Raw genomic sequence first — 25,115 nt, forward strand, 5'->3', positions numbered from 1 at the left:
ACTCTAGTAAAGGAGAACATGGAATATCTATCTCAGACCAGAGAGCACTTTTGGATCAGATTAGCATCAGTTCATATATTTAAAGAATGTAGGAGTCCATTAGGTCTTCAGAAAAAGGTCTCAGTTTAAAGAAGGCTTATACATATGGGATCTTTCCATTTTCTTTCCCTGTGCCCATCTGGAGAGAAGAGAAAACACTGCAGGAAGTAGGGCATCCCCTGGTAATCCCAGGCAAAGTTTCCTGAAGCTGAGTCTCTATGATTTGGGGAAAAAACTGCTGCATTATTCTCAGAAGAGACTTCTTAAGCAACCACAAAAGATCTGACCTTCTGTAGCCAGGCTTTTCAGATCCCTTTTCCTTCTCTCCCCAGAATCCCAGAGTACCAGAACAGATGAAAGAGCCAATTATGTCCCACAGAGGCTTGGGTTTATAAATAATATTTGTCCTCTGGTCTTGAACTGGTTTGGGATAATTACTCATGAGTGTACATTCCAGATGCAAGCATCAGAAATATGTATATTTATATATTTATATATATATATATATATATATATATATATATATATATATATATACACACACACACACACACACACATACATACATACATACACATACACACACATACATACATACAGGAGAAAGCTAAGGAGTAAGGCAAGCTGGCATTGTGAGCATGAGAGGCAAAGGGCATTAAGTAGGGCATCCTGACCCAAAGAGATGGAAGGTGCCCATTTCCTTCAACATGAATTAGGAACTTTGAATGAGGTTCCATGACATTCTGTTGGTCTCTAAGGGCTGTGGCATCCAAGTTTCCATCAAGAGACCTTTTGGTCTTTACTAGAGTGTGTTCTAATCAAAAAACAAAATAAGCAAACAAAACATTAATTATTTCAAGATTATTCCTCTAGTCACCAAGAATGTGAGATGGAGAATGGAGCTTTAGAAAAAGGCTAAATTGGGAAAGCAACCAGAAAAGAATTGTGGTAGCTGAAGGTAACCAATAACCAATAATAGTTGATGATAACTGGGCAGAAACATCAAATGTTATACAGCTAGAACCTTTTGGGAAACAGGCAGCACAAAGTCCCCACCCACTTCAAAACCCAAAAGATTTCAGACATGTTGCTTAGAGTAACAGGCATGAGTTTATTGGAGGGATAGGAAAAGGGAAAGGGTCACTCTCAAGGGAGCGAGTGGGTTCTCTCAGAGAGCAAAGGTACAGCATGTGTCTCGTTCACTCTAGTTTTATTGGGGATCCCAGAGAAGTTTCTAGAGTCCTACCCAGGTCCCAACTCTTGATTGTAGACTGGTAGCAGAATGACATAAGGCTTTCAATTCCCCACTGCCAAGACAAATCTAGGTCACTCTGGCCCATGCTGATCAGTTCTACTTGGATTCTTAAGCATAAATTCTTACAGATTTCATGATTGGTAGTAATTATATTTTTCTCCCCAAATTTCAGGATCTGGTCTGTGAAAAGGGTCACAGAACCTTCCCCTCGGGGTAATTTGGGTTCCTTTTATCAACATTATTTTAGGCCTTCATTTCTCCTGCAAAAAACAGGTAGTTTGCTAAGGAATAATGTATCCTGTCTACTTAAACCAGGCAGGTATTCAGGTAAATTGCTTCTTATAAAAGAAAGCATGTAAGATCAGCATAGTGGGCTCATTTTATAGAATTATACCCTTAATCTTGTGTATTATACCCTTGAATCTATCTGTACCCTATTATAATTACAGTATTTATCTACAATTATTATCCAACATCACTCAATTATGAAATATATATATATATATATATATATATATATATATATATATATATATTTATACACAAATATGAAATTTACTATGAATACATAAATCTTTCTTGGAATAATTTAATAATGTATAAAATCCAGATTAGTCTTCCTATAATAGAGATACATAATCAACAAGACTTACATACACAATGCCCATTACTGATTGGTATAGCATGAAGGTACAGAGTAGCAATAAAGATTTAAATTGGTCTTATTTGGCACAAAAACAAAGATTTGTTTATGTGACATATTTTTTATCCAAACTAATAGATTATCTTCCTATTATTTAAGATCAGTAGTTAAATCAGAATATTTCCAGAAATATGTTTAGGAATACAAATGTTTGGTGGACCTGACCTAACAAAATTATTATGTAATGGTTCAGTAAGAGAACAGATCCACTTTCCTTGATCTTCTGAACAGAAAACTGCATTTCAGATCTTTCCAAATTGACTCCTTATATCAAAATACATTTTAACTGGCTCCTATTCACATGTAATATAATAATGAGTACTAAAATTTGGCTAAATATTCATATTTTATACAGGGTTTTAGAGATGCATTAACCTAATAAAGCAACTATATATGTTTTGAAATTTCATTCTCTGTGTTAGTCAAAGGTAAAGATATTTGGAGGACCTATGAAAAATTATAACTCACAGTACACAAAGCAATATATTTCCCTTCTGCTTATACTCTGAGCCATAAAAAAGAATAGTGGAAAAATGAAAAATTTTAGTCCTGTCTGTATAGCCATTAGCAGATTAGAATTTAATAAATCCCATCAAATCCTAAGTTTTCTCCCATCTTTATTAAATTCTAATCTGCTAATGGGTATATAGTGCATTAAAAGAGGTGAAGCTCATAATCCAGAGTTTATATGTTCATTATATATAATATTTATGTAATATAACTCTAATCATATTACTATATATACTGTATATAACATTATATTATATTTAGATTATATTTAATAAATAATCATAAAACATTATAATATATACATAGCATAATATACATTATATAATAGTAATATTGTATAATATATTCATATTTGTACATTATTATAATATAATATACAATATTAATGTAACAATATTTGATTGATATTAATTGGTACTATTATAATAATTATATTATAATATTGTTTCATTATTTTTATTAGATACTTATGCAATTACTCATTACATACTGTATTTGTGCGTAAACATGTTCAACATTGGAAGATAGAATGAATTAAAAATTCCATCAGTCTTCTTGGTGGGCCCATATGCACTTCTGGACAAATTATTTATAATTTTTCTGATTTCTTTTCAAATATTGGAATTGTCAACTTTTATCAGTGTCTTAAACAGAAAAGCTCAGTTTTAAAGTATCAAGTTCTATAACCTGCATGTATGTTCAACCATTTAAGAAAAATTTTGTGACTTTTATTGTAGAATTTTCATGGGGATAATCCATTTAAATTACTTTGTCATGCATCTGATAACAACTGTCTTAATAGAAACATTTGCGTTTTTCTCTGAAATCAAACTACAAAAAAGGCATGTAGGAGTTTTATTTTGGATTTTAAAGATAAATGCTCATTGAAGATAATCTTTAGAATTCTTTGATTTTCTGCTGGTAATAGTAGTGATTAAACTAAATAGTTGTGATTAAAAACTAGTAAAAATAAAGAAAGTAAATAGAACACTATTTCTGTTTATATGGGCCAGGTTGTTACCAATCTAGCAATTATTTACTTAGTATGAAAGAAGGATTAGTTCTGATTAAAAGTAAACTGGAGTTCATAGGAAATACAGTTAGAAACTGGGTGTGTTGGCAGTACATGCCTGTAATCACAGCAACTCAAGTGGCTAAGGCAGGAAGATCACAAGCACAAGGACAACCTTAGCAAATTAGAGGGATCCTGTCTCAAAATAAAAAGGTCTAGGGATGTACCTGAGTGGTAGAGCACACCTGGGTTCAATCCCCAGTACCTCCACAAAAAAAGAAAATACAATTATATTATCAACAGTCCTAGAATGGGGAAAAAATTAAAAATTCTAACATACTTTAACTTTTGAATTTTATCTAATTTTCTTAATCTAATGTAAAAATACCTAACTAGAACATTAATTGTTCCCCTACCCAGAATGCTTACTTCTATTTATAAAGGTAAATTTCCTTAACTATTGCTATTTTTAATTTTCAAATTGTAGAAATCATTATTCTATTGAGATATTACTTTCAATCATCTGGCACTTATGTTTTCACAATTAACTAGGCATAATCACTGTTGTATTTGTACAACTTGAGTAAATTTTTCCTTAAATTTCATTGGAGTGCCAAATATCTAGTATGGTTTAAGAGGGCATATGATCTATCTGCTTTGAACCTAATGAATCAGTATACCACATAAACCCTAATTCCTGCCCCTCCCAATTTCCTAATTTGTGGGATATTACAACTCTTTCCTTTCTTCCTTTTTTCAAGATGCCAATTGGGACAGAGAAAATAGGGAGAGGGTACAGGTAGAAAGTAACTCAAAATATAATGCACCAAAATATCATGATACCCCATAAATGTGTAAATTTTTGTCATTTGGAAAAAAAACAGGGGAAAAAGAAGAATTTCTAGACATAAAGAGCAATTAGTTCCATTGTTCCATGCATGAATAATACAGACTTTATTGCAACAGCTCCACTGGCAATTAGAAATTTTATTATATATATATATATATATATATATATATATATATATATATATATATATAATGAAAATACCATATATATATATATACACACACACACACACACACACTCACATTGCACAATTTGATAATATTCCCCATCACTTTTTCTCTATTTTAAATGATGAATAAAATATTAATACCACGATGTTAAGGGTTTTTTCCTCATTGAAACTACCTTTTTAGATCCTTTATCTATATTTAATAAAAAGTAGGGTTGATTTCTCCTTTCTTGCATCTGCCAGAAAATTATCTATTTCCTGGATTTTCATAAAGAACCTTGTACAGTTATTAGTTTTGGTTTAGCTGGTGATGTAATCTCATGACTATTGTGTCCATAACCACTATGAAAATAAAGTAACTATATTCTCTATTTTTATTCATTCACTTATTCTTCTCTAAACACCTAAAATGTGTTATGAGCTCTTCTACATAAACCAGTAAACAAAAATTTATACTCCAAATAAAAATAGCTTATAGAGTTCATATTCTAATAATTCTTATTATTTCCTAGAAAGGATACATTTTTCACGTCATTAGCCCTAATTTTCTTGCTTTTTACCTATATAAATGACTTACTTCAAAGCAAAGCCCAAAAGAAAATGTTGATGTATCCATACTCAAAATAAGTTGTTTAACAATATTTTCTCTAAATTCATGAAATTAATTTTCTCAGTGCTTATGAATAACATTATAATTTGGTATAAGAATTTTTTGTTAAAAAGCTGGCAACATTTATATATATATGTGTATATTTATATATTTAAATATATGTATATATAATATACAATAAATTATTATATATTATATAATATATTATACATTATATAATATATTATTGTATATTATATAATATATTTAATAAATATGTAACATATCTTTAAATATATAAATATATATATATATATATATATATATATATATATATATATATAAAGTAGATTGGGTTTCTGCATTTTCATACTAAGAGAATAAAAGATACATTATTAATACATGACTTAGATGTTAATAGAATAATAAATTACTTAGATAATTAAAATAGATATTGGGGCATTTTGGACTGACAATAAATAACCTTTAGCTGGGAATCTAAGGGATCAAGAAAGCTTCATTTTAAGTTTTGACATTCAGCTTTTAAAGTTTCTGAATTCCAACAAAAAATTGAAATAATAGAAATAATTCTAGTACTAATTCTAACACTCAGGCATTCCTTATTGTGTTCTTAGCACCATTCTAAATGATGTACATATGTTAACACTTTTAAATATCTACAATACCATATGAGGTAGGACTGTTATTGTCCTGATTTTACTGATGAGGAAAAACTTGAGTGTTTAATTATAGTTCTAAATTGCAATTTGAAATCAAATTAAGATAGATGTTTTAGGATAAAACAATGCCATTGTCACTGTTATCATTAACATTCTGTCCAAGCTATAGCATGATATTTGTCCTCCAAAATTTCTTGCTTAAGAAAGTACTGCTACAAAAAAATGTTGATTGAGAAGTACAGAGGTTTTATTGTTTTTTTTTCTTTTACAGATTTAAAGTAGCTAGCTAGTATGGGCCACTAGGTTTTTGGAAAGGAGTACCTCTGCTTCCAACTCTTACTGTCCTTTGTCACAATTTCAGGGCTTCGCAAAACTCACATCAAATCAAATTAATTGAGCATTTATAATTGGAAAACTACATAAAATATTTTCATCATCACATTGTTTGGAAATCTCCAGAATGGAATTCAGCTTTTCATGTAGATATTGACAAAGACATATTACAAGGGAACAGATGTTTGTGCTGTCTCTAAGTTTTGCTTAATTTTATTTCCTTTTACTTGCCATGTTATATTTAATCATAAATTCTTACAATCTGTTTAAATCCCAAGGAACTTAATCCAAGGTAACTGTAGTTCCAATGCTATTATGCAAAGAGATTTTATTTATTTTTACATTGTAATATTGAAAGGAGCTTGTTTATGTAGAATTAATCATCCATGTATAATAATTAGTTCTTCTCCTGCACTGTCTTAAGGAATGTATATCATATCAACAAGTGACAGGCATCATACAATAATTTTGAGCTTAGGAACTTTTCTAGGGCATGTTTTTATAAGCAACTGACTGTTCCACTACATTGCATATGCTACCTTTAGGTACTGAATGCATGCATTCTTCTTTATTCACCTTTAATTTTTCCTAAAAGTAACTATTATATTTGTTAAGGTACTTAAGAACAAGAGATAGGCAAGAGAATGAGAATTTTTAAATGTTCATTAACATTTGTTTTTCAAAATAATTATTTCACAAAAATATGTTTTAAATCTGAATACAAAGCCCAATATATAAACTGAATATGTATCTTATACATAAAGTTAAAATGATCTTAAAATCATCCTTTCTTCACTTTCATGATTTAGCCTCCCACCAAAAAAAAAAAAATTGTTGAAATGTAGCCTGATCTTTGGCATAATTCCCAGGAGATGGCATCAGAAATGTATTTAGGGTTTATAAACCAGTCCAGTACTCAACTACCACTATATTATCCCTCAAACACTGTACTTTTTGAGTTTTAAATTTATTAGTGTAGGTACAATTTTTATGCCAACTCTACAAAGAAGGTAGAAGAGAGATTGTTTTTCCATTTTGTAGATGAGATAGCTGAAGCTTTTCAAGACAACCCAGTCAGTGAAAAGTAAATTTTATAGATATAGTAACCCATATCTTCTGATAAATAAGCTAATAATTATATTTTACCATGCTAAAACAGTTTCTCCAGCTCAGCAACACAAGCATCTGTGGCTATGTAATGCTTTGTTTTGGGATAGAGAGCCCCTAGGATGTTTAGCAGCATTCCTATCCTCTACATACTAAATGTTAGTACCATCTCCCCAATTGTGACAATAAAATCATCTTGAAAGATATTTCATGTCCCCAGGATGAAAATCACTGCAAATTTAAAACTATAGCTCTAGACATAGGTTATTTTCACAGGAAAATACTATGATAAACACCAAGAGGTTTGTTGGAATGGCTTCAGAGATATCAGCTTTAATGTTTAAAAATACAGTGTTTCTCTTTGTAAAACCAGATGTACATTTCAAAACTAAAAACATTCATTTAAGATACAAGACTTTTATACATTTAATATTTTGTTCCTCCATTTGCACATCAAAGTGGAATTTATGCATGACGTGTAGTGCTCACTAAGTGAACAGTTATCTTGGCATTTAAGGAAACTAATTTAGAATTAAGTATCTGGTGTTTATCTAACTATATCCGATAATGAACATGGAAATAAACCAAAATCAGTTATTTTAATCTACCTGGGATTTAAGCTAGGTATTATATTCTTCATGGTTATTTTTAAAGAAGATAAGTTTGGATTTAGGCCTTGAATAACTGATAAAATTTGGGCATACACAAGGTAGAAGGAAGCTATTCACACACACACACACACACACACACACACACACACACACAAATGTGAAATCAGTATGAGCAAATACTGTGGCCATTTGCAATAACACTTTTTTATGTATACCACCCTGGTTAGAGCAAATATTTGAAAATATCTACAAATATAACTGGAAATGCAATTTTTGATGAAACTGAGGAATTTACTAATATAAATATATCTATATCTTTGGGTAATTAAATTATTTAAGGCCTTTGAATATAATAATGATGTGATGAAGTGATAAGAGATTAGAAAAAGACAATCATATAGATTAGAGAATAAAAATGGAGAAGAGGGAAGTTAAATAGGATATTATTTTGTTGAGTCTAGGAATGATGAAGGGAGAGAGGAGCTATTTAAGTGTCCACTATGTACCAATCACTGTTCTGTTTTTAATTTATTATCTCACTGAATCCCTTGAATTTTCATGGGATTTCCAAGATGAGAATACAAATAGAAGAATTAAGTGGTTTGCCAAAGTTTTTCCTGCTAGCCAGGAGCCTGATATGAGATTTATTTCCAAACATAAAGATAGCAAAGGAATCAAAAAATGAAGGAATGAATGTTAGAGATATTATTTCAGTGTCTAGAACATGATATCTAAAATATAACATCTTGACAGACAGTATTTTAAGGTCAAGGAAATCACACAAGCAGGATGGTAACTCTGACCTTATTCTACCTTTTCCCCCTGAGACACAGTTATAAAAGAATTTGATGACCTGTCTACCTTCCCTGAAAGCAAGTAATAAGACCCTCACTTGAGTGGGTCCTATGCTATACCTATAGTTCAAGAAGACTGAATAAACAGGGCCCATAAAGTTCTCCTCTGTTTATTACCACTGAATCATACCCTTTGTCTTCTAATCTTGACTATCCATAAAAGTAGAATTTATTTTGGTCTATAGAGTCTTTAATTCTTAAGTCCCCTGTGTTAAATACAACATATTAAATTTTTTATGCATAATTCTTACTAATATTTATTACTTATTATACAGATTTAACCATACCTAGCAATGGTTATAGAAAAATATGCCTATTTTCCCCTATAATTATAAAATTAAATCAATAAGATGTGGTGATAAAATTTAAGGCTAGGGTTTATTTTTCATTATTTTTTCCAGTAATGGGGATTGAACCCAGGACCTTGCATATAGGCAAACACTCTATCATTGTGGTACATCCCAAACCCTAGGGTTGAGATTTTACAAAGTGAGAAATAAAGTTAGACCCTGCTTCTGTGAACAGCTACCAAAATTGTATTTGGCAATCTCATAGATGAAGAAAAATGTTTTATTACTAGAAGTAGATATAGAAGGGCACTGTACTTTATATTCACTCTGTAGCCAACCAAGTTCCAAGCCATCTATAGTCTGGAGAAGCCTAAGCAATAAATATCATCTGGGAAATTACTTTATTTCCCAGACTTGGGCAACAAATGGTCAAGATCCTAAACCAAATCTCCTTAGGCTACTGGAAGCCAATTTAATGAAGGCACAATGGCACTATCTACTATGTTTGCAGTGTTTGGAATCAATTTAGTAATTTTATTCAGTTTTCTAGAAATTGTATTAGGCTGGAAACATAAAGAACTATTATAGCTAGAAATATTCCTAATCATTCACTAGCTTGTATGAGTTCATTATTTATAATTTTCAGGTAGAGGAAATAGTCCTAGTGTCTCTACTTATATGGGGTGTTGACATAAATATAGTCATTGTCAAAGAATGGAAGGATCATTAATTCATCCGCAAAATTACCTTTGATGATATGATGTTCAATTTGAACATCCAAATGTAAGTGTAAATTGCATATTGAAGTGCTAATGGGAGTAAATCTTTAGCTAGACAGAATGGATTTTTGTTATTTGAAATGAATATGCATTCACTTTGCATTGCACCTTTGCATCACAGATAAATGAAAACATGCTACAATACAAAGAATAAGAAACAGGTCTGACTTTGGGGCTATTTCATATAAATTCCTGGAAGACAAGTCAAGATTAATTTTAAGCAGGCATTAGATAAATGCTAAGCATTTTCAGCCTTTCCTTCTATATTTAGAGAAAACTTTAATATCAAATAATCAAATCTCAAACTGTTACTACAACCCATTAATGTAATGTATTTGCTAAATATCTAATTTGGCATTTTGAAATATAACCCAAAATTGAGGAAAATTTTGTTTTCAAAACCAAAAAAGGAAAATTTTAGAGCTTAGAGTTTAGTGCATACTTTACTCTGTCACGGTTTTTGATAATTTTGTGGACCCATCACTTTGTATATTTTCTTGTTTATTTCACAGGAAGAAGTAAAGAAGAAAATAAATGGAATATTCTCTTAACTAGAAATAGAGACCTAGATATTATTTTCAGGGTTACAATCCAGTTCAAACAACTTTTACAATTTGAGTAAACGATTTTTCCATAGTGATGAGAAGAAAACTTTGGTTGGGTTCCTAGTAAAAACACCAAAAGATATAGCGTTATAATAGAAGGTGGCAAAATAAGCAAAAAAGAATGGTTATTTAAAAATTTGCACATACTGAGTATTTTAAGCTCAAGGAAACTGCACAAGCAAGAAGATGATTTATCAGTATTCAGAATATGCATATGTAAGGTTGCATTATTCTATCCTTTAGGACTTTAATCAATTGGGCTTATTCATTTGATTCATCATCTCAGAGTGTTACTGGAATCAAATATTCATGCCGTCTACCACTTGACCAAAAATTCAGGAGACAGTAGTAGAAAAAGTCAGCTATACTCAAAGCTGATCCTGCAGAAGATAAAGGATTATTTTCACCTCAAACCTCCATTTCAGGAGGCCTCAGGGTGTGAATGGCTTTTATAGAAGATAAAGGGGGCACAGTGAGACAATGGCAGGAAAAAAATCTATGTTCTGGCAAATCTCCTTCTTTCTACAGTAGTGGTATCCTTTCTTTCTCAGAACATCCCTCAGGAACCAAATACTTAGGAAGGAGTACTTGATTTTATTTTCATACAGACACATTACTTTTCCCCCCAGTTAAATCTAGCCTTTGCATTAGTTAGTAACATGACGGATGCTATTTAACAGAACTAAAAAAAAAAAGTGTGGTACAGAATCCTCACTTTAGAATTCAGAGTATATGGTGCAAAGATGAACTCTTAAAGGATTGGGTAAAAATTAGATTAGTGAGGTGAGGTGAAAGTAATTCTGTCAAGAACAGCTTCCAGAGGGAGCTGCTCTGTTACAAGAGTAGCTTGAAAGAAATATTGAACCTCAAGTCCCACCCCTTTTTAGGTCAGCTAATTTACATTATGAGTGTTTGAAATTGAGTTTGCATAATTTATCTTCTTTTCCTGATACTGGAAGAATGAGATGATAAAGCTGTTTGATACTTGTATGGACTTTGGTAAAGTTTGAGAATTACCCCCCCCCCCAAATATTTTATTAACAAAGCAAAGACAGTAATTCTTTTTGGCTTTGGGGAAAATTACTTCTATTTTTTCCCTAAGATTGAAATCCAGTTACAAAGACAATGTAGGTAAAATTATATGAAATTAGAATTCCTTTAGAGCACATTACCATTCCAAATATACCTTCCCATGTAGTGTCTTATTTGATCCTCTCAGTATCAGGGTGAGATAATCTGAGCTAAAAATATTATTCCTTTTATAAGTGTACCAATCATCAATAATTAGAACTAATACTTGATGAACACTATATACATTCCATATGCATTCTGTCATTTAATCCTCAAAATGAATGAGTGAAATATAAGTAACTTATCAGAAAGGGGAACTGATCCTTGTGGAGGTTGTATTAAATTTTTAGGGCTGCTATAATGAATTGTCACAAAATTAATGTCTTAAAACAATAGAATTTTGATCACTTGCAATTCCAGAGGCTAGAATACAAAATCAAGGTGTCAGCAGTACCACTGTCCTTCTGAAGGCTCTAGGAAATAATCCTTCCTTGACTTTTTCTGCTTCCGGTAGTTGCCTACAGCAATTGGTGATCCTAGACAATAGTTACTTCCTTCCAGTTTCTACCTCTGTTGTCATATATTTTTATTCTTTTTATGTGTCTGTCTCCAAAAGTTTCTCCCTCTTATAAGGATATTAATCATTGGATTTAGGAGCCACACTAATCCAGTATGACCTCATTCATCTTGACTTCTTAACATCTGCAAATATTATATTTGTAAATAAGGTCACATGCATAGGTACTAGTGCTTTAGGACATTGACACGTATTTCTATGGACACAGTTCAACACACAGTAGAGTTTATTGAACACACCCAAGGTCACAAAGTTAGTAAGTCTCAGAGTCTATGTTCTTGAATACTATGTTGCACTAGTTCTTAAGATTACACTAATTAAATAGCTTGTATTAAGTCCTGCAACTAGTTGCATGAAAATGTTAAGACACCAGTCAAATTTTTCCTAATCCAAACCAGATTATCAGATTCCTAGTATAATGTCTTTACATTGCACTATGTTGCTATACTGAATACCTTTGGAAATAAGTTTTATCATTATGATATTTTCAGTATACAGGCTTGAGGGGCTACTTTGAATTTTCAAGTCTTTGAACATTATCTCTTTAGAAGAGATAGCTCCTGAATCCAGTGTCAGCTTCATACCTTGAGTGATCATTTAATATTTTGGGGTACTGAATTATAGTTTGAATTGTCTTTTAATGGATATCACCTGAATATCAACTAATACCAGAAAGCTTTAATAACCTACCCATAGTGCATGATATATGCACATCTGCATGAAATATTATACCTATTTGCCATGACTATTTAAAAATGATTCTAATGTTAAAACGGATTTCTGCTAGGAAATGTACATGAACTAATGATCCTTTAGAATCTATTATTAAAGGAATTTATTTGTTAAAATATCTTTTCATTTGGTAAAAAAGAGACCATACACCAACATCATTTGAATTTCTGAAAAATATCTGATTTAATATAATCCATATATTCTAACAATAGGAAATGTAATGAAGAATATTTTTCACAAGCATATTTTGTCCAATTAAATATCAAACTAGATTGGAGTGTGGATCAGTGGTAGAGAATATGATTATCGGATGTTGAGCCATGAGTCCATCCCTGATACCAAAAGAAAAATCAGAATTTAAAAGCAACGAAGATATTAAAAGAGTTGGGGCTGGAGTTGTGGCTCAATGGTGGAGTGCTTGCCTAGTATGTGTGAGGCACTGGGTTCCATCATCAGCATCTCATAAAAATAAATAAAATATTTATTAAAAGTAATAAGACTTGAAAATAAAAATTCCTTGATCCATGGCATCAAAAAATAAAATAAAATAATGGTATTGTGTCCATCTACAATTAAAAATATATTTAAAAGTATTAAAATAGAAATATAGTGCTCACATTGAAGGCAGGATTAATGGAACATAGCATTTTCATGGGAAACTCAGAAGTTGTCCAAAGTGGTCTTCATTAAAAAATATTCAACTAATGAATGAATAAAGTAATCAACAGAAGTCTCTCTCTCTCTCTCTCTCTCTCTCTCTCTCTCTCTCTCTCTCTCTCACACACACACACACACACACACACACAATACTTGTGATGCAATATTGCTTAGCTTTCCAAAAGGAGTTACTGCTATTCACAACAACATGAATGAAACTGGAAGAAGTGAAATAAGCCATACAGAAAAAGAAATATACCATTTGACTTCACTTATTTGCAAAATCTAATAAAAAATCAAATAAATAGAAATACAGAGTAGAACAGTGGTTACCACGGAAATTAATGGGGAGAAAATAGGACAGAGTAAGTCAAAGGATACAATACAAATGTTCAGTTTGGATGGATGAGTCTAGAGATCCAATGTCTAGAATTAAGCTATAGTTAATAATATTGTACATTGAAAGTTTAATAAGATACTAGACTTTGGAGATTCTAATGCCAATCAAAAGGTAACAATGGAAAGTAATAAATTACAATAGTAACTGTTTTAACATGTAGATGTATAAAAATCATGTTATATACTTCAGATATATACAATAAAAATAAATTTTAAAATCAGAAATAATAAAAAGAATTGTATTCATAGTAAAAATTTTTGACTTATTTTAAGAGTCCATATTTCCATATTCTTTCTATGTATAATTTTCTCCTTGTTATTAATGTACATTTTAGAACTTTCCTAGATTAACCTAATGCTTAATACCAGTTACATTCTGTGAGAAATAATTTTCTATTTCTTCTTTTTATCTAATATATGTTAATTTGGTTGAAATCAGTTCTCAAATTTGAGTTTACAGCAGGATTTTGTGATGAACTTATTAAAACACAATTTACTAGGCTCCAATTCTTGCCATTCTCATTTCAATATGTGTGAGATGAGATCCAAGAATTTGGCTTCCTATGTTATGCTGAGGCTTCCGATCTGAGGACCAAACTTTGAGAATTCCTATTATAGTCAGTAGCGTGTGTGTGTGTGTGTGTGTGTGTGTGTGTGTGTATACACACAAATATACTTCAAAACTAATCAAACCTATGCTTCAATCTTGTTTCTGACCAATAATGAACTCTTCTGAGGTTATCTGCAACTATTCTCTATTATGAGGAATATTTGAAATACAGTGCCTAACAGATTTCTACATACAGAGATTAAAAGGAACAATTATTATCAGTATTTTACTTTCCTTATAACATCAGGGTTTTTAATAATATCACCATAATTAATTTATTTAATTTTATTTGATGTTTTCTTAGCAATGGAAAGCTAAGACCTAAAATAAATGGAAAACTAAAACCTAAAATAAATACAAGAGGGCTGGGGATACAGCTCAGTTGGTAGAGTATTTGCCTTGCATGCACAAGGCCCTGGGTTCAATACCCAGAACCACCAAAATAAATAAATAAATAATAAAATAAATAAAAAGTATCATACATTTATACTCTTTAATTTTATTTAAAACATAAAAACACTTGCTTACTTATGCTGGAGTATCTAAACACTTTTTTTAACCTTAATCATTTTGAATTTATTCCATAAGAAAAAGCTGGAAATCAAAGTTCTTTCTTTCTTATCTTTCTTTCTTTTTCCTTTTAAATTGGTGCTGGAAATAGAATTCATTTTTCTTACTAAGCATTTTCTCTGTCTCTGTACCAATGTTTTCTGCAAAAAACAGTGTGAGGTAATATCTCCTTGTGGTTTTGGTTTGAATTTCCCTGATGATTTGTGATGCTGAGAACTTTTTCATATGTCTGTTGGCCATTTGTATGTCTTCTTTGGATTAAAAGTATCTATGCAGGTTCTTTGTCAATTTTTTGGTTGGTTTGCTATTGAACTCTATGTGTTTTTCATGTATTTTAGGTATTAAGCCCTTATCAGATATATAGTCTGCAAGTGTTTTCTTCCCACAACCTTTTTGATAGCATACAGATCCCAATGTGTCATGATGAAAAAAATTGCAGGGATACGGGGATCTGAGAGTAGGAGAAATAATTCAGCCAAGATCAAGTTTTTTAAAAGATCATGATTTTCTACTTCTTACTGTATCATTCTCTGTTCCATGTGAAATGTATTTTAGAATCTCAGAAAGTGAACATTGTTTTCTGCAAATGATTAATTCTTTTTGGGTAAAAACAAAGAATAATACTGGGTTGTGGTTCAGTGGTGGAGCGCTCACCTAGCACGTTTAAGGCGCTGGGTTCGATCCTCAGCACCACATTAAAAAAAAAATTGTAAAAAAAACCAGAATAATAGTTAAGGTCACTGAAATTTATAAATCCACTGTTTATTTGCAAAGTTCAAAAAGACATGACTTAAAATTATGCAGGTTGTGTTAGGCAGAGAGTTTTAAGCAGAATAGTAATGGCCACTCACTTTTTTTGAAGCATACAATTCAACTATGTAGTTGTCACTTCTATCCTTAGCATTCCTTTCACGCATTCCTATAACATCAATTTCAGCCATAAGTGAGAACTTGAAACCTTCATGGGTGTTTGCTAATTACATGCACAGCCCTGGTCATGCATACATCTCCATGCATACCCATAGATATGTAGATTTCCCCATGAATTCGTTGGATCTTATGAAAGCTCCTTTGAACAATATAGTTCTCCAGCTTTTCCTTTGTAATTTTTGGTTAGCTTCTTGTTTGCCCAATTGTTACCAGACCTCAGACAGCCATGTAGTTAAAAAACAAACAAACAAAAAACAAAACAACAACAACAAAAAAACTACCTCTTATTGTTAAAAGCAAATACCTAAGGGAAAAGGTTCACTACTAGATGAATACTTAATCTGGGCAAATAAAGATAGCCCTGTAAGTGGGGTCTTCCAAGAAATCATCAGAAAGGTCAAATAATAATAGTTCTCTAGAAATTAGGCTTTGAAGGACCTTCAACCTTATTCTACCTTTCTGTGGGATGCCAGGCTGTTGTTTTCAGTGTAATTTAACACTGCTGGCTTACCACAAACAGGCAGAATGAGATCAGGATAAATGAAGATAACATAATGCCCAATGTTCTCGAGGAGATTCCACCACTTTTCTTGAATAAATTCATCTAATTGCTAAAAATTTTTGGTTAATTTCCAAATTCTAAAAGATAAAAGTTGATTCTGACCAGTCTTTTATTTTTGTCATCACTGTTACAGATGCAAAAATCATTGTAGATCCTTACTCTGCTAATTTAACTAGTGTTACTCCCCATTCATATTCATTGAAAATAATCAGTCAAAAGTGTACCTATTAACTAGGTAATATAGAAAAAGTTCAGTCACAAAAACTTTTTACAGAAAAGTATGACTTTTAGTAGCAGAGTATGAGATGATTTGTTCATAAAGAATGGCCATGTGATGAGAGAGAATGAGTGTGGTGGATGCTGTGTGGATGGATGGAAGAGAGGAATGAAGGTTTGGACTGTATTTTGAGGGACTGGTAATTCAGAATATAGACTGGCAGTTTTGAAAGCACAATTGAAATTGCAAAGGAAAAATAAGCAATTCAATGTTGGATATGAAGCTAGAGCTGGGAGACATTTAGTGGAACAACAAAAAAAATTGTATTTGAATTCTTCTATGACTAGAAATGGAGGGGCAGACATTTATTCATTTTCTTTTTCACTTTTTTCATTCAACTTTATTTTATGCTTTTAAATATCCTATATTTTTGAATTGGGGTACCACTTAAGTGTTGTGTTTTTGTGTTTAAATTAAAAGCTTAATGTCTTCAAATTTACATAAAGATTTAAAGCAAAAAAAAAAAAGCTTATTTTTTATTTCTATATTCACAAAGATAAAGTCCTGGTATGGCTTGAAATGACATCAGTGCTACCAGTAATAATTGAACTTCAGTCCCTTTTCCTGGATCCAGATGTGAAGAAGAAAATGCTTTTAAAGTGAAAGTTTCAACTTTCATTAGAATCCAAAACATTTTTACTATTTTCCAACAAATAATTCAAAGATGATATACAGGGCTCAAGAATATATATTCTGTCCCATAATTTTGCTCCCCATCAAGCAAACTGAATCAATCCACCATCCTTGGTCTGCAATTTCCATCTTATATATTTCTTCGTGGTGTTATCTCCTCCTAAAAGCATTTTAAGCCTCCTTTCTCCTTCTGTCTTTCCTTCCTTTCTTTCCTTTCATCCCCCACTCCTTCCTTCCTTCCTTCCTTCCTTTCTTCCTCTCTCTTTCCAAGTCTAAGGATTGAACCCAGGGCCTCACACATGGTACACAAGTGTTCTGTCACTGGACTATATCCATAGCTCTAATTGTTTGATTGTTTGTTTGTTTTTGATTTTGAAACAAGTTCTTCTAGTTGCCTAGGCAAGTGTTGAACTTTTGATCCTCCTGCCCCAGCCTTCCAGATAACCCATATTATAAGCATGTGCCATCATGCCCAGCAGCAATTTCTACTGCTTCAATTTCTTATCAACCTTTCTAGCCTATTTGACTAAAATAATTTATGACGCCTTTATTAATTAGCCTTTTTCAAAACCAATAATCATTAATATTTATTGAATAAATTCTGACATTTATTGTATTTAATATTTATTCAATAATTACTAACATTTATAGCATTTTGCTATACTACCATATATGCGTTGCTTAAAAACATACCTTGTATTCCAACAGACTTGCTCACACAAAATGAAAAAGTTATAAGCAAAATAAGATTGGAGCAGATAATTCAAAACATCAAACTTAAGGTCTTTGTAATTCGAACACAATAATAAAAATAAGAATACTAATAACATATAATGGATATACCTTAATTAGTATATGCATTCCAGAATCAGTCAACCCATCTTAACAGACATACTCTGTGGCTTATAATTCTTACTTCAAGATATTGATCCTTGCATATATTTGCTTTAAATAGGTACCAGATTCCTATACATTAAAAACACAATATGAGAGAAATCTGCTACAAAACTACTAATTTTGTGGGTTTTTGTTAATACCAGTTCCCCAGATCTGTTAACATAAAGAAAATGTATTGATGTCTTAAGTTATTTCTGGTAGTAACCAAGGATACTTATTGAATTTTAGCACTTTCTAAATGTATTCATATATTGTTGAAATCTTTCTCTCTAATTGTAATAAAACTTGTTACTGAGCACTTCAGAACATAAGCATATTAGGGAAAATTGTGTAACAAAACTTCTAATTTATGTTGACATCTTTCAACTTTTACCCATTAATCATGGACTAGTTTGTAACAGAGAAACATAAATTTAGCAGAACAGGTTATATTGGCAACAGATCAAAAAATGTTCTAACTTTTGAACACATGCTTATTTAATTCACATTAGTATATGCTATTATTAGCGACATTTTATAGATCAGAAACTTGATATACTAGCACTGAATAACTTACAATGTTGCATGGCAAACATGTAGCTAAGTGGGATTTGGACTTTGGTGGTATAGATACAGTTTCCTTTTTCTTAATTATTACAATAAATGATTATTTCACTGAAAAGGTCTAATATTGATTTTGATTTTATTCTTATGACACCATATTGATACCTATTATGGAACTTACCACATCCTGTCTTTCATGGAACATTTTTATCATTTGTCAAACCATATGGAATATATATGTCAGAAACATAGTAATTAGTTTTATCTCAGTGATATCTTTTGCTGTGTGACCTTGAATGATTTGCTTACTATCAGTATATCTTAATGTTCTTATATGCAAAGTGAAGTATTTAGAGTATTATCTCTGGGCTCTTCTAATTCTTAAATTTAGTTAGATATCTATCTATATATCTATTTATCTGTTGGGCATATAATATGTGGCTTCATATGGCATTAATGTCCTGTTCTAAATTTCACTGGATGATTTTTTTGTAGCCAATATTAATATGCTTCCTCTAGCATTTCTGAATTTTATACATTTCTTTTACTTCAGTGCTTCTTCAGTTCTTTAACTTTATTATCAGTTTAGTTCAACAAACATTTAAACAGTCCCTACTGTATGCTAACTTGTAACAAATTATTAACAAAACCATCACTAAATTCTGTTGGCTTTTGATAGTTCAGTATATTTATCAACACAGCACATTAAAGGAAAAAGAAAAATCTGCTATGTACAATTAATAATTTTTTAAAAAATAAAATGTGTCAGCTAACCAAGTGAAAACCATAAACATGTTAAGCACTAATATGAATTTTTTTAATTTGAGGAAATAAAAATAAGTAAAAACCACATTTCACTACTATATGATATACAGTACTAGAAAATATAACTATTTTAAAAAATATGATTATGAAAATATATAATATTATGTGTAATGTAAAGTATAAAAGTGTATATTTATGGTGCAGCAAAGAGGACTTAAAATTCTTTATTTCTAGTATGAATATGAATTTATTCATTATCAAACAGAACTGACCTCAGAGTTTATTTTCAAATGATTTATTGATTGCTTTGGTTTAACCCAGCAATTTTTAAATTGTGTGAAGTAAAAACTGAAACTCCCTCCACCTTCAGGACTATTCATTGTTAACCATTTAGTGAATATCTTTCCTAATTTTTTCAAGTTATATATAAAACTGATACCTAACTTCAAACCATATTATTCACTTCAATATATGATAAGTTAGAAAAAAGCATAAAAGGGAAGAAACACTCTTTTATATATGATGAAGTAAGATAAACTAGACCTCTCTCTAACATTAAAAGATATCCTTCCTTTTTTTCATGTATCTGTATCTTATGATTCAGTCTCATCTATTATCCTTTCAATGCTCAGCTTTGGAGGTAGTAAAGACAATAAAATACTGTTGCAAAAGATTTGACTATGTTTACATTAAGTAATTAGTGCCATGGTTTTGCTTTCATTAACAATGAAAAAATCACAGTTGAAATTTCCCCTTTTCTGATATTTCTTTTTTGAAGATAAAAACCTATCAATTGAAATTCAGCTGATCAGAGGATATTTTTATCTATCAAATTAGTCAAACAATTGGGTTTTATCTTAAGAAGTTCTGCTAAAAATATAAAAGGTGACATCAATTACTGAAATTATTTGTCAAAAGTATTATTCAATTTAATTGTTGTTATGCTATATAATTGAGGGTAGTTTATAAAATTGGATTAAGAACCAGTATAATAGTAGGAAAGAATCAACAAATGTGTGAATTATTTTTTACACTTATGTAAAGACTTTGCTGGTCTTAATTGAAATTCTGTAATTAAATGTCATGGATACTCACCCATTAAGGACAAGGACAAGAAGATTTGAACTTTAGCCCTCATTTTCCACAGGAGAGACCATACTGACATATTTTATGGTGTGGCATTGGTTATAATATTTAATTAAGATCTTTCCTAAAAATATATACCCTTCAACATTAATATGTAAGTTCATTAATTTGGTGATTTTTTTTCCATACTATAAGGAAAAAACACAGATAGGTATAATTTAATAGCATTAGTTAATGATTACTTTGTATAAGACATTTTATTTATGACATTCAAATTACTGAATACAATATCCATGTGAAGTAGGTATTAGTATTAGTTTTACATATGAGGAAATTTGAGACGTGGAGAGTTTCATTTACAGAAAGTTTTACACCTTATATATATTAAAACCAGACCTCAAACTCATTGGCCTTAATGCTCTGCTGTTAGCAAGTATAATGAGTGCAGCTCACATAATGGAATAGTGGAACACATGATGCAACACACAGCAACTATTGTTCTCTAGGATTGACTTTTTTATAAGTGAAAAAGGATCCCCAGCTAAATTATCTTCCCTAGTATTTACAATATACTTATTTAGGCAATCTGTATCTTATTCCTTATATTAGATACTTATTTTAAAATATTGTGGAGATCTACTGTGCAGCATGGTGATTACAGTTAATGATAATATAGCTTATACTTGAAATTTTCTCAGGAACAAGATTTTAAATGTTCTCACCATAAAAAAGTGTAAAAAGAAATTAAAGATAATTCATAATCATTATATATGTTGACCCTATAGTGGAACATCAAACCAGAATTTCTTCCTCCTATCTAACTATAAATTAGTACACATTGATCAGCCTTTCCCAATTCCTCCTTTCCCACTACTTTTCCCAACTTCTGGGTCACCATCCTACTCTCTACTCTTATGAGATCAAATTTTTATTAGTTTGGTTTTAGATTCTGCATAGGAGTGAGATAATGTGGTAATCATTTTTGATATCCCTGGCTTATTTCATCTAATTTAAGGAAATCAAATTCCAGCCATGTTATTGAAAATGACTGGATCATCTTTTAAATATTTTTCAGTTGTTAATGGGCCTTTATTTAGTTAACTAATTAATTTATTTATTTATATGTAGTGCTGAGAATTGAACCCAGTGCCTTACACGTGCTAGGTGAGTGTTCTACTACTGAGCCACAACCCCAGCCAGGATCATCTTCTTTTTATTGACTAAATAGCATTTCATTGTACATATACACTTAATTTCTTCGTCTAGTCATCTGTTGATAGATTTCTACTTCTTAGCTATTACGAAAAGTACTGCTATGTCCAAGAGAGTCCAAATGTCTCTTTGACTACTGATTTTATTTCCTTTGTATAAATACATAGGAGTACGATTTGGGATTGTATGGTAGTTCTAATTTTGGTGTTTTGAGAATCATCCATATTTTTGCTGTAATAGTTCTACCAATTTACATTCGCACTAACTGTGTGCAAGGGTTCCTTTTTCTCTACATGTCTGTCATCACTTGTTATAGTTTGTTTTCTTTGATAGTAGCCATTCTTACTCAAATGAAGTGATATCTTTTGTGGTTTTGATTTCTATTTCCCTAATCATTAGTGATGTTGAGCATTTTTAAATATACCTGTTGGCCACTTGTGTATCTTCTTTTGAGGAATTTTTGTTCATGTTTATTGCCTATTTTAATTTCTATTTTCCATTTTTATGCTATCAAGTTATTTAAGTTCATTATACCTTATTAAGTCCTTGTCAAATGTAAAGTTTGCAGATACTTTCTCCCATTCTGCAGATTGTCTCTTTAGTCTTTTGACTTGTTTCTTTTGCTGTGCAGAATATTTTTAATTTGATGTAATTTTGTTCATTTATTTTTTTAAATATATTATTTTTATTTATTTATTTTTACATGGTGCTGAGGATTGAACACAGCACCTTGTGTGTGCTAGGTGAGTGTCTTACCGCTGAGCCACAACTACAGCCCCCTCGTTTATTTTTTTTAAATAATTTTCAGTTGTAGATGAACACAATAACTTTATATATATATATATATATATATATATATATATATATATATATATATATATATATATATAATGTAACATGGTGCTGAGGATTGAACCCAGTGCCTCACATGTGTTGAGCAAGTGCTCTACCACTGAGCTACAACCCCAGCCCTTTGTTTATCTTTATCTTTTATGAGCTTTTAAAACAATCCTTGCCCATTCCATTGTTGTAAAGAATTTCTCCCATGGTTTCTTCTAGTAATCTGTAGTTACAGGTCTTATATTAAAGTCTTTAATATATTTGAATTGATTTTTTGTAACTGGTGAACAATAAGCATCTAATTTCATTCTTCTGCATGTGGATGTCCAAGTTACCTAATATGGTTTGTTGAAAAAGCTGCCCTTTTTCTAATGTGTGTTTCTTAGTTTATTTGATGACATTCAGTTAGCTTTAGATGTGTGGGTTTACTTCTAGTCTTTTTATTCCATTACACTGGTCCATGGGTCTGTTATTTTTTGTTGTATATTTTGAATTCAGTTAACATAATGCCTTCTGCTTTGCTGTTGTGATAAATACAAGTTTTATGATTTTTAATAATTCTTTTAAGAATGTCACTGGTATTTTGTCAGGGAATGCACAGAATCTGTAGATTGTTTTGAATAATTTGGACAGCTTAAAAATATTGTTTTTGTCTAATCCATAAACATGGAATGGCCTTCTATTTTTGTTTTCTCTTCAATTTTTTTAATCAAAATCTATAGTTTTCATTGTACACTTCTTTCACGTCTTTCATTAAGTGTATTCCTAGGTGTTTTAATTTAATAACTAGGGTAAATGGTATTGCTTTTTAGTTTTCTATTCAAGATAATTCCCTGTTGGCATATAGGGAAGTATTGACACTACTATTTTGTTTTGTTTTGTTTTTTTCTGGTAATGTGTATTGAACCCAGTGCTGTGCACATGCTAGGCAAGTGCACTATCACTAAGCTACTTCCAAAAACCTTTTTGTTTTATTCATTTTATTTTGAGATAGAGTCTCTAAGTTGCCAACCTGGCATCAAGTATATATTATTGCCTTACCATCCTGAGTAGTTGTGATTAAAGCTGCTGTGATTTTTGTATATTGATTTTATATCCTGCAATGTTGCTCAATTTGTTTGTTAGGGCTAATAGTTTTCTTTAGTGGAGTATTTGAGGTTTTTCTAACGTAAGAACATATCATCTGCTAGCAGTGATTTGACTTCTTTTCTAATTTGAGTGTTTTTCATTTCTTTTTTTTAACTTTAATTATTTTATTTTTATTGTATTTTTATGTATTTTATTTGTTCTTTTTTGGTTATACATGACAGTAGAATCTATTTTGATATATTTATACAAGCACAGAATATTTGTTATTCTAATTAGAATCCCAGTCATTTTCTTACCAAATTACTCTGGCTAGTACTATGTTGAATAAAAATGGTGAAAGTGTGAATCCTTTTTGTTCCAGATCTGAGAGAGAAAACTTTCACCTTTTCCCTATTCAGTTTGATGTTAGCTGTTGATTTATAATAAATGGCTTTTATTATATTGAATTATACCTAATTTCTTCAGCACTTTTATCATGAAGGGATGCATGATTTTATCAAATAATTTTACTGTACCTGTTGAGATGATCATATGATTTTTGTCCTGTCGCTTGATATGGTATATCATGTTTTTTGATTTGCATATGTTGAAACATCCTTTTCCCCGGGATGAATCACACTTGATCATGGTAAATCATCATTGTAATGTGCTGTTGGACTTGGTTTCATATATTTTATTGAAGATTTTCACATCTAAATTACTCAAGGCTTTGGCCTGTAGTTTTATTTTTGTTATTGTTGTTGTGTCTTTATCTGTTTTTAGTATCAAGGTAATGATGATCTTGCAGAATGAGTTTGGAAGAATTCCTTCCTATTTAATATTTTGGAATAAATTAAGAATAATTGGAATTATTCTTCTTTATATGTGTGGATAAAAGTAGCAGTGAAGCCATATGTTCCTAGGATTTTCTTAAATGCAAGAGTTCATGTTACTCATCCAATCTCATTCTTTACTGAGCTGTTCAACAGATTTTTAATTTCTTCATGATTCAATCTTGATGATATCCAGGAATTTTTTTCTTTTGAAGGATGTTAAATTTTTATGTGTATTTGTTCATAAACTTCTTAAAATGTACTTATCATGTAATTTTCCAGGAATAGAAGTGAAGTTAAGATGATTCAATATATATTTTATGTAGTATATTTTTTCAAATGTTCATGTAAATAAGTTAAATTAATATGACACCAAGACATATAAAATAATTTGATACTGATAAATCACTAAAAATAGATCCTGGAATACATTATCTTCTATATAAAGATTATTAACTCAATCCCTT

General features: G+C 30.8%; 1 protein-coding gene across 1 annotated transcript in view; it reads left to right on the forward strand.

Moving 5' to 3' along the window:
* The window catches only part of LOC114091206 (uncharacterized), a 502,987-nt gene that overhangs the window by 251,956 nt on the left and 225,916 nt on the right, over positions 1-25,115 (forward strand). The window lies entirely within an intron of this gene.

Source organism: Marmota flaviventris, chromosome X (genome assembly GCF_047511675.1).
Source record: "Marmota flaviventris isolate mMarFla1 chromosome X, mMarFla1.hap1, whole genome shotgun sequence".
Classification (NCBI taxonomy): domain Eukaryota; kingdom Metazoa; phylum Chordata; class Mammalia; order Rodentia; family Sciuridae; genus Marmota; species Marmota flaviventris.